The sequence below is a fragment of the Theobroma cacao genome, chromosome 6 (genome assembly GCF_053813885.1).
Source record: "Theobroma cacao isolate CCN51 chromosome 6, ASM5381388v1, whole genome shotgun sequence".
NCBI classification, from domain to species: Eukaryota; Viridiplantae; Streptophyta; class Magnoliopsida; order Malvales; family Malvaceae; genus Theobroma; species Theobroma cacao.
Genome location: NC_142644.1, coordinates 17,019,535 through 17,038,644, shown reverse-complemented (window position 1 = coordinate 17,038,644; position 19,110 = coordinate 17,019,535). Strand labels below are relative to the sequence as shown.

General features: G+C 33.8%; 1 non-coding gene across 1 annotated transcript; it reads left to right on the top strand.

Annotated features, from left to right (window-relative positions):
• Positions 1 to 1,246: 1,246 nt before the first annotated feature.
• LOC148762099 (small nucleolar RNA R71) lies at positions 1,247 to 1,353 on the top strand. Its single transcript, XR_016027304.1, has one exon. It is a non-coding gene; the product is annotated as a small nucleolar RNA R71 (small nucleolar RNA).
• Positions 1,354 to 19,110: the final 17,757 nt, after the last annotated feature.

Below are 19,110 nucleotides of genomic sequence, written 5' to 3'. Positions count from 1 at the left end.
ATTAACAAAGGTATGATTGAAACACCTGCACCCAAATCACATAAAACTTTAGTAAATTTAAATCTACCAATAGTACAAAGGATAGAAAAACTCCCTAGATCTTTAAGTTTTGGTGGAAGCTTGTTTTGAATTATTACGCTACACTCCTCAGTAAATGCCACTATTTCAAAATCTTCTAGTTTCCTCTTCTTGGTTAAGATGTCTTTCAAGAATTTAACATAACTTGGCATGTTTTCCAAAGCTTCAGCAAAAGAGATATTTATGTGGAGCTTCTTAAAGACATTGAGAAATTTCTCAAACTGTTTATCAAGCTTTCACTTTTTCTACCTTTGTGGGAATGGTGGTGGAGGATAATTTGCTTTAGAATTCCCTTGATTTTAAGCTTGCCCATTATCTGTCTTTTCCACTTCAACTTCTTTCTCAACAATTGCCTTGTCATCATCTACATGCTCCGTTGAAGATTCAATTGATTTTCCATTACCCCTTCAATTTCTTTGCCACTCCTAAGGGTAATTGCATTACAATGTTACTTACCTTTAGGATTGACTTGTGTATCACTTGGTAAGGCACCTTGGGGTCTACTGTTGATGGAGTTTGCAAGTTGTCCCACTTGGGTCTCAAGATTTCTCAAGGACGCTCCATAGCTCTGAATTATGGCATTAGTCTTGGACATATATTGCAAGATAAGTTCTTCCACTTGAGACTTCTTTTTAGGAATTGGTGGTCTAGATTGTTGTTGAAAACTAGGAGGCACGTTGGGCTTTGGATTAGAAGGCCCTGCATTATTGTTCCATGAAAAGTTTGGGTCGTTTCTCTAACCAGGATTGTATGAATTAAAATAAGGGTTATTCTGCTGCCTATTGAAGTTCCCCACAAATTGGACTGATGCAAAATTGTATGAACATTGATCACTTGAATGACTATCTCCACACAGCTCACAGACTACAAATGAATTTTTAACGACATGAACTCCCAGTGTGTCAAACTTCTTAGATAGTGCAGCCACTTCTGTAGCTACTTTAGCATTTAAGGTACCAAGTACATCAATTTCATAGGCTCAACAGCTTTTCTTGGACCCGACCTTTCTGAAGGCCATTGATAATTATTTGAAGCTATCTTTTCTAACAAATTATAAGCATCTGCAGCATTCTTACTTATTAATGCCCCACCAGCAGCAGCATCAATTGTGGTTTTTATTTACCTAACCAACCCATTGTAGTATGTCTGAACTTGCAACCAATCAGGAATCCCATGATGTTGACATCTTCTTAGTAGTTCTTTAAACCTTTCCCAAGCTTCATACAAGGATTCACCATAAAATTGTGTGAATGAGGTGATATCATTCCTCATCTTTGCAGTCTTGGCAGGCAAAAATTTTTTTTCTAGAAACTTTTGTGCCAAGTCTTCGCATGTAGTGATAAATCCATTGGGCAGTGAATTAAGCTAGCTTTTTGCTTTATCTCTAAGAGAAACGAAAATAGTCTCAATCTAATAGCATAATCAGTTACTCCATTGTATTTAAAGGTATTGCAAATCTCTAGGAAATTAACCAAATGAGAATTAGGATCATCACTGGGTAACCCACCAAATTGGACTGAAGACTGGATCATCTGAATGTAAGCTGGTTTAATTTTGAAATTGTTTTGCATTGATGGAAGGTCTCCTAATGCTTTGGTGCAAACCTTGCAAAAGAGGAACAACATAATCTTGCAGTGCTCTATTTGCTTCGGAAATTAAATTAATGGCGTTATTACCATTGTTATTGTCATCCTCAGCCATTGTCTGATTTAAAGCTGCAACTTGCAAAATTTTCCCTTCGACGTTTTCTGAAAGTTCTTTCTATCTCCTGATCAAAAGGAACAAGATTCAAGTTGTTTCTTCTTTGCATGCAATAACCAAAGATATCTGCAAACAAACAAAATCTAATATTGAAACAAGAAAAAATAAAATTTGAAGTAATACTATGTGAATTGAAATTAAAACAGACTTATTAAGTTTAGGCTTTAATCTGGCTACATATGGCCTATAGGTATATCCCTATCCTATATGCAAATCAATTAATATGATCATATGCTATCCTAATTTTAGTCTACTCTAAACTCCCTTTCCCAAGTTTTTTTAGGTTCCTAAATCAATTTAATTGGTGGCCAGGCAATGAAAAGCATTAAGAACAAATTGGAATAAACAATTCTAATCCCATTAAAAATAAGCAAAAAAGAGATTAAAAATTTCGATTTTATGTGAGTTCAATTGCAATCCTAGAAAAAGAAAATTAGCTACTCATAATTGCAAAAACAAATAACATTATAGTAAATTCAACCATTGAGAGTAACAAGAAAAATAAAAGCCAATGAAGAAAACAAAACAATATTTGCCACCTTGATCTCCAAGTTTCAGCCTTAACTCCTAGCTTCTTGAATCCCCCAAAAGTTGTCTCTCTAATGTTGTTAAACATATCCTATTTATACTAATAACTTAACCTAAAGTTCCTTAAGTTGACCTAGGGTTTAATTGATCTTAAAAGTGTAATGAGAGGCCCAAAAAATCAATTGTCAGTCTTTACAAATTTCTATTCCCGACACAGTACGTCTAGCCATTTTCTGAAGCGATTTTCTCTATCTTCAAGGCAGAACTGGGAAAAATGATCTTCATGAGAGTTGTAGCACTGTCTCTTAGCTTTCCAATGGTTTAAGAATCGTATCATTTAAAGCTCTGTAACTTAAGTTATATCCAAAATATTGAAGCATATGCAAGCAGACTTTCGGGTCTTTCAACATCTCACTTTCCAAAATTAAGCCCAATTTTTTTTAGTTCCTACAAAAAAAAAGAAAAACTAATAAATAATAACCAAATTAAAAATATTAATACAAAATTAAAATAACTCACTTAAAAATAAACTAATTATAAAAAAAACTAAAAATAAATAAATTATAATTGAAAATTGAGGACTTAGCTAACGTTTAATAACAAAATAGGAATAAAATAATTGTATAAAATAGAATTATCAATGCATGATGGCAATCTTTTTTGATATGCAAGAACAATGGCTTGAGATATTATGGATGATTTTTCTGTGTTTGGTGATAATTTTGATGATTGTCTTTTTAATCTTGCTAGAGTCCTCAAGAGATGTGAAGAAATAAATTTAGTGTTGAATTAGGAAAAATGCCACTTCATGGTGCAAAAAGGCATTGTTCTTGGACATAAAGTTTCTAACAAAGGTTTATAAGTGGAAAAAGCTAAGATAGTGACAATTGAGAAGTTCCCACCACCAACATCAATGAAAGGTATTAGGAGTTTCTTGGGACATTGTGGGTTTTATAAGTGATTCATCAAGAATTTCTCCAAAATTTTGAAACCACTCTACAATCTTTTAGAGAAAGATGTTCCTTTCAAATTTGAAATATATATATTGTCATCTAATGCATACTTAATCGCATAAATATATGTGATAGAGGTTTTCCTTCATGTTAGTGCAATAATAAGGAGTTATTAAGTATTGATTGGATGAAGCCCATGGAACATAAAGGCCTTGCAAGAGAATTGTAAAGTTGTTACAATTATGAGATCACTATGTATCAAAGCCATGTTCCTAAAATAGTTCGTGGTCATTGTATTGTCAAGATAGGGCATTGACAATGCTCCAAGACTAGTACATGTTAAGCCTCCTTACTTGGAAAGTAAGCAATCGATCTCATAGATTGAAATATATGGGATACTTGAGGATAACATGTAAGTGCTTGTTAAAGAACAAGTTCACTGAACATGACTCGCTATGAGAACTCTATTTGGTATTTTACTCAAGTGTCTATGGAAAATGTTCACATGTGATAGTCGTGCAACTAGTCCTTGGACTTGAGACACCAGGTCATCTTGTATGGGGAATAACATACTTTGATTTCACCCCTACGGGTCTAGAGATGACCAGATGCCTAAACAGAGTGTTTTAGGGTATGTCATGAAGCATACGAAGGTGAATGAGTAGTCAAGAAAGGATTCATCACCTCAAGTGATATGAGAGGATGTATCTCACTTGTTTTCAATTTTTGATTAACTTATATAAAGTCTTTGGCGAAAGCATGATGAATTTGAGGAAAGTTAGTTTTCTAAATTCATAAGGTTAGTCATGAATTATGAGAACTAATATAGAATGTCATAAGTAGACACCGAGCCATGCTTAATGACATATCTGTGATATTTGATGAAATGATTGTATTGCACTAAGAGGCTTATCACTGAAGGGCTTTGTCAAATTCTTTAATTGACTCTTTAACATTTTGGTGGTAATGATGTATTGCTATATACCACTCATGATCTATAAATATAAATTAATTATCAAATTGATATTTGATTAGGATTTATATTTATTGCCAATGTGTTAGAAGCCTAATGGGTCACACACATTAAGTGACATGATTGGGATTAAATAAGGATAATTAATTAAGTTGGACTTAATTGAAAGAGACAAAAATAAAGTGAGAAATTAATTAAGTTTTCAAAGACTCAATTAAATTAAAATACAACTGTAGTATTTAGGGTTAAAACTTAGTTTGGCTATATAAATATATTATATTAGCAAACTAAAACTTTAAGCCTCCAACCACTTCTCAGTCGTTACATAAAATAAGAAAACAAAAATAGTTTTCTTCGTTTGACAAAAAATAAGATTCAGCCAGAATTTTGGTCTTTTTGTGTCACAACCCGATACTCCCCTCGAGCTCTTGACAACTGTCGCGACGTTCCGATAGACATTCATTGCTCGGAATGCCAACCGAAACCTTGCAAGGCTTTAATATCAGTTTTCGCACCTTCCCTGTGAGCAACAATTGTTAAGTGTCATGTTTTGAGAGATTATAAACTATTTCCAAATCAAAACAATAGAAAAATAATTTTTTTTTCACAAGGGCATTTTGGTTATTTTTTCTCAAAAATCTCAAAACCAGCTAAAAATGTAGTATGCGAGTGGAAAACACATATTTCATAATCAAAAATAAGTTTAGATGTCTAAAACATTCCTTTAAAGTGAAACTATACCTATTTGAATATAATAAAAGTATTCAATAAAATATTCTATTTTCTTATAAAACAATAATTATAGAGTTACCGGTAAATAATTTTTGTAGTGTAAAAGCTAAATAAATTCATACATATTGTAATACAGATAACCAAAGCATAAGATTTAATTTACAGTGACATGTGGGCCCATGAACGATCAAAAGTATCAAAAGCGTTAAACCTACAATTTTTGAGGATGCGAGTCTAACTGTAGCCCTCAACGAAATGAGCTATCTACTGACTATCCTGAGCCTGAAATGGGTGGAAAGGAAGGTGATGAGATTATATAATCCCAGTGAGTAAACAAATACCATCTAAAATATCGAAAACTGAGTAAATGGAGACAACTTAAAATAGTTCATCGTACTATAATTCATAACGTTTCAAACTCATTTCAACTAAATAGAATCAATTCATTTAAATCGATTAATCAACATGGCTTATGAATTTATTAAAGCTTGGTTCGTGCCTAAATTATTCTCATACTCAGTTGTCAAGGATACCTTGGCCTAGGGCTATCCCAACCGAGTCCGCCAAGGCTGTTAAAAAGTCATGTACGCATAAATCATGTTTTTATTTTGAAACATAGCCGTTCCTTGGCGTTGGCCAAGTTCACCCTCACGTGGTGGTTTGACATGAAGTGAACTCTAAAGTTTTACCTCGGGAGTTACCCTACATGCCTCCCCAATCGAGGTATGAATATAACGAGATTCCGTGCCCCTCTAATAGGCTAGTCCACAGAACCCGCCACTATAGTGACCAATCTATATCCCACTAATTCAATAAAATTCAACAGCATGACGTGACAATTATTTTACAACACAGCATGTCAAGGCAAAACAACAGTTTATATATGTTTAGCACAATTACCAATCCAGCCACTCATGCCCACATTATCATAAGCCATTCAATTCAAACCATGATTTATAACACAACAAACAGTCTCCAATTACTCCATTTTCCAAGCCATAATTCAATTTTAAGACAATATTATAAAATCATTTCATTTAATCACATTTTACTTATAAAACATAAAGATTTACCATTTAAACTCATTTTCCATAAAATCTCAAAATCGGATAAAAACTACTTTAGATAATTAAGATGATAATAAGGGTACTCACTATATCAGGAGTTTGAAATACTCCTATTCTCAGTCCTTTGACACAACGTCTTTACCCTTGTTAGAGGGCTCACCACCTATATACAATATGTCACGACCCGATACTCCCCTCGAGCCGGTGACAACCGTCGCGGTATCCCGATCGACACTCATTACCCGGAATGTCAACCGAAACTCTGCAAGGCTTTAATATTAGTTTCTCATTTTCCCTATGAGTAACCGTTGCCAAAAATCATGTTCTAAAAGATTTTAAGTTATTTCCAACTTAAATCAATAAAAAAAATAATTTCTGTCTCACAGGGGCATTTTGGTAATTTGTCTTAAAAAATCTCGAAACCAGCTAAAAATGTAGTATGCAAGTGGAAAACACATATTTCATAATCAAAAATAAGTTTAGATATATAAAACATTCATTTAAAGTGAAATTATAACTATTTGAATATAATAAAAATATTCAATAAAACATTCTATTTTCTTATAAAACAATATTTATAGAGTTACTGGTAAATAATTTTCGTAGCATAAAAACTAAATAAATTCATTCATACTGTAATATAGATTACCAAAGCATAAGATTTAATTTACAGTGACACGTGGGCCCACGAACGACCAAAAGTATCAAAAGTGGTAAACCTACAGTTTTTAAGGATGCAAGTCCAACTGTAGGCCTCAACGAAATGAGTTATTTACAGACTATCCTGAGCCTAAAAGGGTTGGAAAATAGGGTGGTGAGATTATATAATCCCAGTGAGTAAACAAATACCATCTAAAATATCTAAAGTTGAGTAAATGGAGACAGATAAAATAAATCATCATACTATAATTTATTACCTTTCAACTCATTTCAACCAAATAAAATCAATTCATTTAAATCGAGTAATGAACATGGCTTAAGAATTTCTTAAAACTTGGCTCATGCCAAAAATTATTCTCATACTCAGTTATCAGGGATACCTTTGTCACGATCCAATTTCTGGGCCATGACCGGTGCATAGGCCCAATGAATGTAGTCCACTAAGCCCAACCAAGCCTGTTAATCTGACATGTTCATCATCCCATCATAAACTACTAAGTCATATTTCACAACTTAGAACCAAAATAATATTTAACATTTGCCATCTCATACTGGCATACCAAACAAGTGTATATACATTGTCTACAACATATATCTTAACAATTTACATTAGGTTCGTCTATACACAACAAAATAATACTCGACTTCCAGTGGAGGGACTCGAATGAATGTACAACTACTGAATGCCGAGACATCTACCAAAGATGGATATAAGTCTACAAGGACATCTAGTCCTAGTTACCGGCTGCCTCGTGATCTTAAAGCATGTAGTTGAAAATGATGAGTATAAACCTAGTGAGTGAACAAGGAAGGGAACAAGCAACCATAAGGGAGAATTTATAATCATGATGCACTTGTTTTAAAACAATGCAATTTAATTTCATTCATATTGAAAACCCCTTATTATACCTTTAAATATTAATCACTTGGTCATGAGGAACCCATACATAACGAATAACTTGTAAAATGAAGGCTTCAGTGATGCACAAGCAAGTCAAATGCGACAACAAATCTTAGTTATATATATTATTAGCCGAACTAAGTTATATAAGTTATTGTCAAATGCAGCAACGTTGGGATTTAAGTTATTAGCCGAACTAAGTTGTATAAGTTATTGTCAAATGCAACGATGTTGGGATTTAAGTTATTAGTCGAACTAAGGCTTCTCAACCAATTGAGGGTTTATCTCAAAATTTCCTCATTTCAAACTTAGTTAGATAATCCCCAAACATGTTGAAAGTCCATACTCCACTAGGGTATAAATGAATTGGAAAAATATGACAAAAACCTGCAAGATAGCAAAATGGATAGAAGGTTTCTCACTGCAGTAAATTTCTTTCTCGCTGTAGCGAAATTTGGTTGGACAAATAGAGAGTTTCTCATTGCAGCGAAATTCATTCTCGTTGCAGCGAGATCCAAATCTGGGAAAACTCTCACAACCCGAGAGTTTCTCGCTGTAGCAAAAATGATTCTCGCTGTAGTGAGATATAAGGCACCAAGAGAAAAGTTTCCCCTCACTCAACAAAAAGGTCATCCTGCTAAACCAATAAAATCAACATACAGCACATGAAATTTCCCAAAGTGCAATGTATCAAATTTCTCATATATGTCAATCATATATCACGTTCATAATTTTTCATTTCATAAGTCTAGATATGCATAATTACATAGATAAACATCAACATCATCATAATCACTCCCGGCTTATGTACATCCCCCCATATCATGCACATAGCCGGCACCATCTTGTGCATCCCCCCACATCGTGCCCAATCAGTGCCATCGTATACATCCCCCCACATCGTGCACACGGGCACGATCATCATCTATCTCTCACGCCACCATCATCACCGGCATGTGCATTTCCCCCACATCATGCACACACACGGTTACAGTCATTATAAAAAATATCGTTCATCATGCACAACACACACACACACACACACACACACACACATATATATATATATATATATATATATATATATATATATATATCATCATAATACAATAGTGCATGAATCCATAGCAATCACATATTACAACATAAAACCATTTTGCAAAAGCTTGTTCCCAAGGCACTTGTTTTCATGAAAAGCTTGATAATTCATTCAAATGGGTGGCAATTACAAAACAAGTTTTGAAGGTAGTCCACTCACCGATTTATTGTTGAGCTTTTAGTTGACTCTAATTCCCCTAATGATCCAATTGGAAGGATGGGCCTTCATTAGAACCTAGGATCACATTAGCATAAACAATAGGTCAATTCACACATTATGAACCCTAAAAGCTGTCTCTTAGCTAGCTTTCAATTGTCACATTAAATGGCTATATATGTTCACTATCTTAATCACTAAAAAAATAATAAACATACTCAACAATAAAACAACTCTTAATCTAAATTACTAGTCATTATTCACAGCTAAAAAACTGAATTTAGTTCATCACTCACCCTTGGGTTTCTTTGCAGTTGAATTTTCTTCCAATAGCTTCTAAATCAATGGGGTAATTCTCTCTTTCTCTCTCTAGAATGCCCAACTAGTGAGAGAAAGTTTGGAAATAAGCTTTATCAAGGGTTTTGAAGTAAGAGAGTGAAAGAATTAAAGAGTTCTAGTCAAAAGGGCTCAAAGGTATGAAAACTAGAGCTAGAGAGAGAAAATTATGCAAGCTCCATATCAAGCTTTCATGGAGTTTTGAAGAAATGTGAGAGGGAAGAAGAAGAAGAAGAAGAAGACAAGCTGCTGGAAAATAGGAGAAAAAGCTGCTGGAAGAAAGGTATTTATAGCCAATCTTATCCATTCCCTTAAAATTATGGATCTGCCCTTGACTAGTTAACTTGTTCTCATGCAACCCTTTATGCAATCTTTTTGCTTTTTTGACACTGGGATAAGGTCCATAATGGTCTAAACATACTCAGGTTCATAAAAACTTAAAATTTTAACCCGAGGTGAAAAATGATCATTTTGCTTCTATTATGAAAATTATTGAAACTTCTACTTTTCTTCGTGTTTTCATCAGTATACATCATTTATGCAGTCTTATACATATAATTAGAGAAAATGACGAAACTACCCCTGGCTCATATTATTACATCTATGCTTAGTTACAAGCCTATAGAGGTTCGTGTTTCACAACCTTGGTTGAGGGCTATCCCAAACCGAGTCTGCCAAGGCTATTAAAAAATCATATACGCATAAATCATATTTTTTTTTATTTTGAAAACATAGTCGTTCCTTGGCGTTGGCTGAGTTCAACCTCATGTGGTGGTTTGGCGTGAAGTGAACTCTAAAGTGTTAACCTCAGGAATTATCCAACCGCGTCTCTCACTGAGGTATGAATATAATAGGGTTACCATGACCCTCTAATAGGCTGGTCCATGGAACCCGTCCACTGCAGCGACTAATCAATAACCCACCAATTCAATAAAATTTAACAGCATGACATGGCAATTATTTTGTTTTACAGCCTCTCAAGGTAAATCAAAAGTTCATACATTTTCAGCACACATGCCAATATTTCCATAAGCCAATCAATTAGAAACATAAATTCACAATACATCAAATGGTCTCTAATTACTCTATTTTCAAAGCCATCACTCAATTTCAAGACAATTTTATAAAATCATTTCGTTTAAACACATTTTGTTTATAAAACATAAAGATTTACCATTTAAACTCATTTTTCATAAAATCACAAACACGAATTAAAATTCACTTCAAATAATGAAGATGATGATAAGGTTACTCACTGTATCAGTAGTTTGAATTTTGGATTACTTCGACTATTGATCCTTGAATGTAATTTTTTTGCCCTCTTTTGGAGGATTCACCACCTAGACATAATGCACAATAAGCCATTTACTACATTTGTGCTAAATTGTTATAAAACCAATTCAGGCTCTATACTAATGCATGAAATGGGATGTAAAACGCTTGGGTAACCATCTAAATATGGTGTTCTACACAAATTCAATTGTGTACCTAAATGAAACGGTAATGGCCTAATTCGATCTATCACCTTATTAATTGGCCAATATGTCCAATTCAACACCAATTAATTCCATTTTTCTTCCAATTCTCCAAATCATCAAACATAAGTCAAATAATATAAAATTTAGCAAAACCATTCTTACATTTCTCCTTGAGAATTTCAACATTGGTGAGTGCATCAACACTATGATTTTTCCTACTTGATTTTCTCACCATAATTCATCATTTCCTAACCAATTCACTTGAAGTAAAATCAAATCCACCATCCACACTTTACATGGAAAATTCGGCCAATGATGGGTAATGGGAGAAAATGAATTTTTCTTGTTGGCTTTTTATGCTACACATCACTAATTATCTAAAAACACTAAAATACAAGGAAATCTAACCAAATCAAGCATCAAAATTTCCCTCTAAGTGTTCAGCCAGCAAAGAATTCATCATGATTTCATATGATTCAACCATGAAAAATAAGAAAAAATGCTTAAGAAAGAAAGATCTGAAGCTTAATTAAAAAATCTTACCTTTTTTTCACTTGTTTCCTTGAATTTTCACACTTTTCCCTTGAATTTTTCCACCTAGGGTTTTGTTCTTCCTTTGCTTCCTTTGTTCTTTCTTTGGCCAGCCATAATGAAGAGAAATAGGCTGATTTTGTGCCAATTTATAAGGAAAATATTAAATGGACAAAAATTTGCCATGTGTCACCATTCCATTGGTCCATGTGTCATACTTACCCATTAAGCAATCTCTCTCCACCACTCAAATTTCCTCAATTATCCATGATAATATTGGGTAAAATCCATGTGCTGGACAAATGTTAGATGGTGTAAAATTACAATTTTGCCCATGGGGTGGCAAAATGACTATTTTGCCCTTATCCTCGAAAAAATGTCAAAATTAAAATTCTTTACTTCTCAAACTCAAATTATGTTCTAAATAGTCAATCTTGATCAAAAACTTCTTCCAACGTTCCCATTTTTAACCTTGGGTGGGAAAGTGACCATTTTGCCCCTAAATTATGAAAATTACAATTTGACTCCAAATCGGTCTTCGAACTTTGAATCACCATTTTAAGTCATTCTGGGTTTTAAAATTCTCAATTTCACCTTAAAATCTCTATTTGGACTAGTTCGAGGCTTAATTCAACTTAATTGTACCATTTGGTACAATGTCGTCCTTTAACGATTTTCGAGGTATCCAAGTATCAAACATGCATTCTTATGTAAGAATGGCATAATAAACATATTGTAGAGTCGGGCTTGATAGCACTATCCCCCTTGAAATAAAATTTTGACCTCAAAATTTCATTTGCTGAACTCAAAGAAAAGAAGGGGTTATTGTTTTCTTATCTAATGCTCAACTTCTTATGTCCTCCCTTTATAGGAAATTTCGATTTGTTCACCACATTTACCTCAAATTCAATCTCGAGTACTTTATCTATGACTATTATTATCCTTTAAAATCATATCAATAGTAAGCTTCACAATTATGATCTCTTATATCGAGACACCAAGCATGCTTCTATTACTATCATTAAACTTGAACCATAACTCCATCCCAATCATACCAATTTCGATCGCATTTTATACTTATTTAGGTATACCAATCACTATCTTATTACTTCATTCCATATCAAATTTCTTGACTTTCATTCATTCATCCTATCCTCATACACTATTGTGTAGTTTATGGCATCATTAACACACCATACTCATTCCTATACATATCCTCAACGTTAGGGAAGATTAATGGCTTCAATTAATTCCACATACTTCATGTTTACCTAGCATTTAGGAAATTTTAATCTTCTTAATCCTATTAATCCATCTCATATGGCTTAATCGCACTATGGATTACATTCCCTTAACTATTTCCCCAAAATTCCTAAGGTCATCATAAATCGACTTCTGATAAGATTCTTGATCGTTACATTATCTATACAACTCATCAAATATACTGAGTTCAAATCTCGAACCACTAAAACCATTCTTCATTTTAGTTGGGTACATCACTAACTCCACGCATACATATACACGCACATTCAAATGTCCATATTCTTCATTGGCAGTCACTTTTGGCTTCCAACATTTTGGTAGGGTTCTAAGTAGTGTCTTAACTAATTCATGTTCCGAGATAGGCTTGCCTAGCTGACTTAATTTATTTGTGATGTTTGTAAACCTATCAAACATGCTGGTGATGTCTTCACTAGGCTCCATTTTGAACGTTTCATAACTATGTGTTAAGAGAGTAATTTTGGACTCTTTGACTTGGGAAGTCCCTTCATGGATTATTCTAAGTTTCTCCCATACTTATTTAGCTGTTGTACAGCTTGAGACTTTGTTAAATTTAGTGGGGTTCAAGGCACAATGTAATGTGTTGATGGCCTTAAAATTTATTTGAACTTTCTTAGTTTCAGCCTTAGTCCATTCAAACCTTGGCTTGGGCATCAACTTATTTGTCACTACATTCACGATTGAGGGCATAAAGGGTCCATCAGTTATGATGTCCCACATTTCATAATCTATAGCCCTAATATAAATTGACATTCTAGTGCTCCAATAAGGGTAATTAGAGCCATCAAACAGAGGTGGTCTGTTTGTTGATTGTCCTTCAGCCACTACTGATTTTTATTGTGCCATTTGGATCCTCTCAAAAGATGTTAAGCCTTAATACAGGGAGCTAGCTATAATACCAATTGTTGGTCCTTATAATATGTGTTAAAGGGGGGGGTGAATAGCACAATTTGGCTCTTAACAATATTGGAAACTAATTTTCAGAACTTAAGAAAATAAAAACAAAGTATAAGATGCACAACAATTTAGAGTGGTTCGGTCCAAGACTTACATCCACTACCTTGATTATCTAACCAAGGATTTTCCAACAAATCCACTATGGACTGATGAAATTCACAAGCTTTCACCAAGCTTTACAATGGCTTTTACATGGCTTAGCCACAACCTTTTACACTAGTTTTTCACGGGCTCAACTAAAACCCAATGTGGTTTTCAAAGGCTCGACTGCAACCTACAACAATCAAGCTATCCCAAGCTTGAACAACCCCTTAGAGTGACTCCTTCACTCTAAGAATATAAGAGAAGTAGTAAAAGAAGGTATTTATGATCACTGGTTGATCTGAGTGGAACAAGATTGAGTGCTAAATACAATTGTAAAGAGTAGGCGTTTAAGTGCAGACAAATGCAGTGAAGCTCTTCTGGTTTTTTCAACTTTCTATAGCTCAAATCTCATTCAAGGCTTCTCAAAACTTGTTTCTCATTGTTGGAAGACCCTTTTATACTTGGAGATGCACCTCTGATGGCAGTTTGGCAGTTTATATCCATTGAAAACAGTTGAGGATGAGTTCTAGCTGTTAATCTGTCTTGTAGTGCTCTGGTTCAAATCGCAGACAGAGTGCACTTACTCGACTGACTTGGTCGACTAAGTTGATTCTATTTCTAGTTTACAGATCTTGGTAGAAAGCAGTTAGTCAACAGTCTTGGTCAACTAAGTTGATTCTATTTCTCAAACTCTTCAGCCCGTCATTTCTTCAATTTGAAACTTTGATCAACCAACATTCTTCCTTATTTCACCAATAAACTTCCTCCATGTTATTCGGTTACATCTTGTTGATTTATCCCTTTTTTTCTATCAAAAATACTCTTTGAAGAGTTAATAAATTAATTTAATATATTAATTTCCTACACACTCAAGTAAGGTGTTAGACACAAATAAATGTGAATGTTTTATTATCATCAAAAACTAATGGAGCCAACAAGATTTATTGTATGCAATTTAATAAATGCTATGCAATGCAAAGTAGTATGCATGTGATAGATTTATTTTATGTGATTTAATAAATGCTATGCATGCAAAGATGAGACCATAATAAAGGCGAAAACAAAATCCTTCATTATATATTGAGTCACATGCCACGCATGAGCAAGTTGCCTTCCACCATATAGCAAGATAACTCTTGGCTGCTTTTTTAATCCGAGACTTGTTGAGCACACTCAAGGTCACACTTTTACAAGAGTATGTTTGAGCTATTAGTGGGTCTTACTCAACTAGTTTCATAAGATCCGGATGCTTGGAAGCTTGATTATTATGAAACTAGAGGCAAAGGCTAGGCGAAATATATATGATATGTTTAGGCAATGTGTTGTCACCTAGCTGATCTAGGAGTTGTATAAAGATATAATTGGTAAGCTTAGTTACCTACCTAATCCACCGATCATGGTTTGTTGAGCACACTCAAGGCCATGACTTGATGGATGGGATCTTAGCCCACTAATAGAATCCTAGTAGAGATCTCTCGAGGTGATATGGAAGGTTATCATCTTGCAGAAAATTGTGGGAGAACTATTTAAAATTTTAGAACCTTGGTTTAAATAGTTTATGCATGATATTTATGTATTGCTTTATTTTATCTATTTAGACATAATTTATATACATGGCTAATAATATGTCACTATGGTGCATCTTGGATGCAAATCAAACTCACTAGACCAAACCGTTTTTCAAGGTACCAGGACTTGAGAAATGCTCTCGAGCAAAAGGTAGTTCGTTCCACAATCTCTGCCAAATACAATTCATATTTATGAGTGTGCTTCCATGAGATGGAATTTATATTGCCCTAATTATGAATTAAGAAGACAACCATGATAATGGCACTAACTGGGAAATGTTCTCAAACATCTTTGTGGTAAAGATGGACAAAGGAGGGACTAAAAAAAAAATTTCCACAACAGAGTTAAAGAAAAGGAAGCTTGTAAAAGCCTCCACTTTGCCAAAGTTTATGATTGAGCTAGAAGTTACTACTGTTGTATTAACATCATAAGTATTCGATACTAGATGTTAAATGCATTTAAGTAATGACACAAAGTGCAAAACAATAGTATTAAGTCAATGCTCAATATAAATGTCAAGAAAATTGATTGCATATGATCTCAATTATGGCATTTGAGTCTTGATCATTAAAGTAAGAATTAAAGTATGAAGATACTTAGATCCTTTTGATTGGGAATCATAAAGCAGCTAGTAATTCTTATATGACCAAATCAATTTTCATGCAAAAGTGAATGACTTGGTATGTTTAAAAGCTCTTATACATATAGATGTATACGAACCATTGAACATAAAATGTTATGGAAAATGTTCCTAATTCATTAAGTTTACACAAGACCAAATTGAGATGTTGTCTTGTATACTTAAAGAAATAAAATTTGAAACCTTGAAATGTTCAGAGAACTCAAATATAAGATCATACGAGCTATATAGTATGAAGTACTTTCATTAAGATATGATCTTAGTGAACATTACTCTTACTTATTAATTAATCATTCAAAAGATGAATGTAGATACATGTGAAATGGAACTTTCTTATAAATAGAACATAGAGATGTTTGTTCAAAGAAGAAAGCAAACTCATATAGTGATATGATTTGGTCCATATCTCTCCAAGTTATATGTAGCCAATTATATTATTCCAAACCAATATGATTCCAAGCATGCATTGAGATGTATGTATGTAACATCACGAAAAATTGAAAAGAGTTTGATTATTACTCTCACAAAGAATCTTGGATTTAGTGGGAGTATGACGACACTAAAAAATGAGTTTTTTAGTTATTACATGGTTACATTGGAATTGAACTCTTAGGATTTTGCATAGAGATGCATAATTATATGTATGAGAACTCCATGGATTTAGTAAGATACATTGAAGATGTATTATTCATATGAGATGAACTACTAAATATGTTTTTTTTGGAGTTAGACAATTTGTTCTATTATATGGGATCTAAAGGGTTAGATTTAATAATATGTACAAGTGTATTTATCTCATAGACAAAAAGAGGTTAGTGGGAGTGAATACAATTCTTTGGTGATACAATTACATAGGATGCAATGTGTATAAAAGGAAAGTGCCAAAATTTAAAAGGGGTGGTGTCACGACCCAAATTCCGGGTCATGACCGGCGCATGGGTCCAATGGACGTAATCCACTAAACCCAGGCAAACCTATTATTTATCTTACTTATGATTCTATTTATTATCACTAAGTCCTATTTCATGACTTTGGGTCTAAATAGTGATATACATTGCTAACTCGTACTGGCATTACTCTTTTAAAATTTACATTAAGTTCATCTATACATAACAAAATAATACTCGACCTCCAGCGGAGTGACTCGGATGGATATACAGCAACCGAATGCCGAGACACCTACCAAAAGATGTACACAGATCTACAAGGACACCTCGTCCTAATTATCGGTTACCTCGTGATCTGAAAACATGAATTTGAAAATGGTGAGTATAAACCCAGTGAGTGAACAAGGAAGGGAACAAGCAACAATTAGGAAAAATTTAAAATCATGATGCACTTGTTTCAAAACAATGCAATTTAGTTCATTCCTATTTAAAACCCTTCCAAACCTGAGAGCGAGCATGAATTTCGCTGCAGTGAAAACAGAGCAACAAGAGAAACATTTTTCCTCACTCAACAAAAAGCCATCCAGCTAAACTAATAAAATCAACCTAAAATTCATGAAAATTCTCAAAGTACAATGTGTCAACTTTCATGTACATCACATCCATAAATCATTGTCCATCCATTTGCTATAACACACATATTTATATATGTATATATATATATATATATGTATATACCCATCATCATCATCTCACCAACCCATTATCATCATCACCAGCTCATCATCATCATCACTAGCTCATGCGCACTCCTTACTCGCGCATGGCTGGGTCATCACCGGGTTATGCGCACTCCCTACTCGCACATAACCTGGTCATCCTCGGCTTATGCGCACTCCCTACTCACACATAGTCGAGTCAACATAATTACACAACATTATATTCAAGTGTATATGTATATCAACATAATATAACCACATAGAAATCCATAATAGCCACATTTCATAAAAAAAAAATTTATAAAATCATTCAAACACTTTGTTCAAAACAGTCATATTCCCAAAACAATTTTAATAGGTAGTCCACTCACAAGTGTCGAAAATCCGGATTCCGGGTGAACTCTGACTAATAGTCCTCAAGCGTAATTCCTTTGCCTTTTTCGGACGTCTCACCACCTTGACAAATAACAAAGTCGAGGAATTTACTATATTGTCCCTAAATTGATATAAATTAATTTAAACTACTAATGCTTGATATGTAAATGCAAAAATATGTCTGATTACCGCTTAATCACGGAATCGATTAAATTCGACCGATCACCCGATTAATCGGTGATTGTGTCCAAATCACCTCCAAATTAATTCATTTCTCCTCTAATACCTTAATTTACCACATACATTTAAATAAAGCCAAATTCAGCATTAGAACCCTCACAATTCCTTAAAAAAAAATATTTGGTCATTTGGTGTACTAGCATCGAATTTTTTTTTCTACATAACCGTTTCACCTTACTTCATCATTTTCCATGCCATTTTCCTTGAACTAAAAACAATCGCCCATTGATATTCAGCCCTCATGGTTCGGCCAACAAGGAACCCTAGAGAAATTGAATATTTCTTTTGTGTTTTTGTTCATAACCATGCTTAACTATCCCTAAACACTAACATAGTCTAAAATCAAATTATTCCAACAACAATTCCTCTTCCATACCCATTTTTCAGAATTGAATTCATCATGACAACTCAATATTCAACCATGGAAATGAAGAACAAAAGCATGGGTAAGCTAGGTATCAAGGAGAATTAAAGAAATTTTAACTTACCTAGCTTGTTTCCTTGATTTCTTCACTCTTTCTTTGAATTTCCACCTAGGTTTTCTTGTTTTTCCTTTTGTTCTTCCTTTTTTTCTTGTTGCTGGATGTCTAGGCCGAATATGGTGAGGGAATTTGGGATTTAATGGGCTGATTTCTATAGAAAATAATAAAATAATCAAGCATGCCATGTGTCACATGCTTATTGGCCTAAATTTTTAACTTTTTGACTTTTTCTTCTTAATTTTCCACCACAAATATTCTGGTATTTATCCAATCCTACCACAACTAAAATCCCTTGGTCTTGACAGGCACTGGGGCGAGAAATTTACCGATTTGGCCCCGAGATGGAAAAATTATGATTTTACCCCTATACTCCGAAATGTACCGAAATCTCATTATTTCTACTTTTCAACCTAAAATAACACTAATATTGATGAATATTAATCAAATGGGGCCAAAAAAATGTTTTATAAAAATTACCGTTTAGTCCTCTAGTGGTAAAATTACCATTTTGCCCTTGTACTCCAAAAATACCGGGAATCAAAATTTTTCATTGCTAAACATCATTTATACTCCAATAATCATAATTATATTTCATATAATTATTCTTGGTCAAATGTGATCAA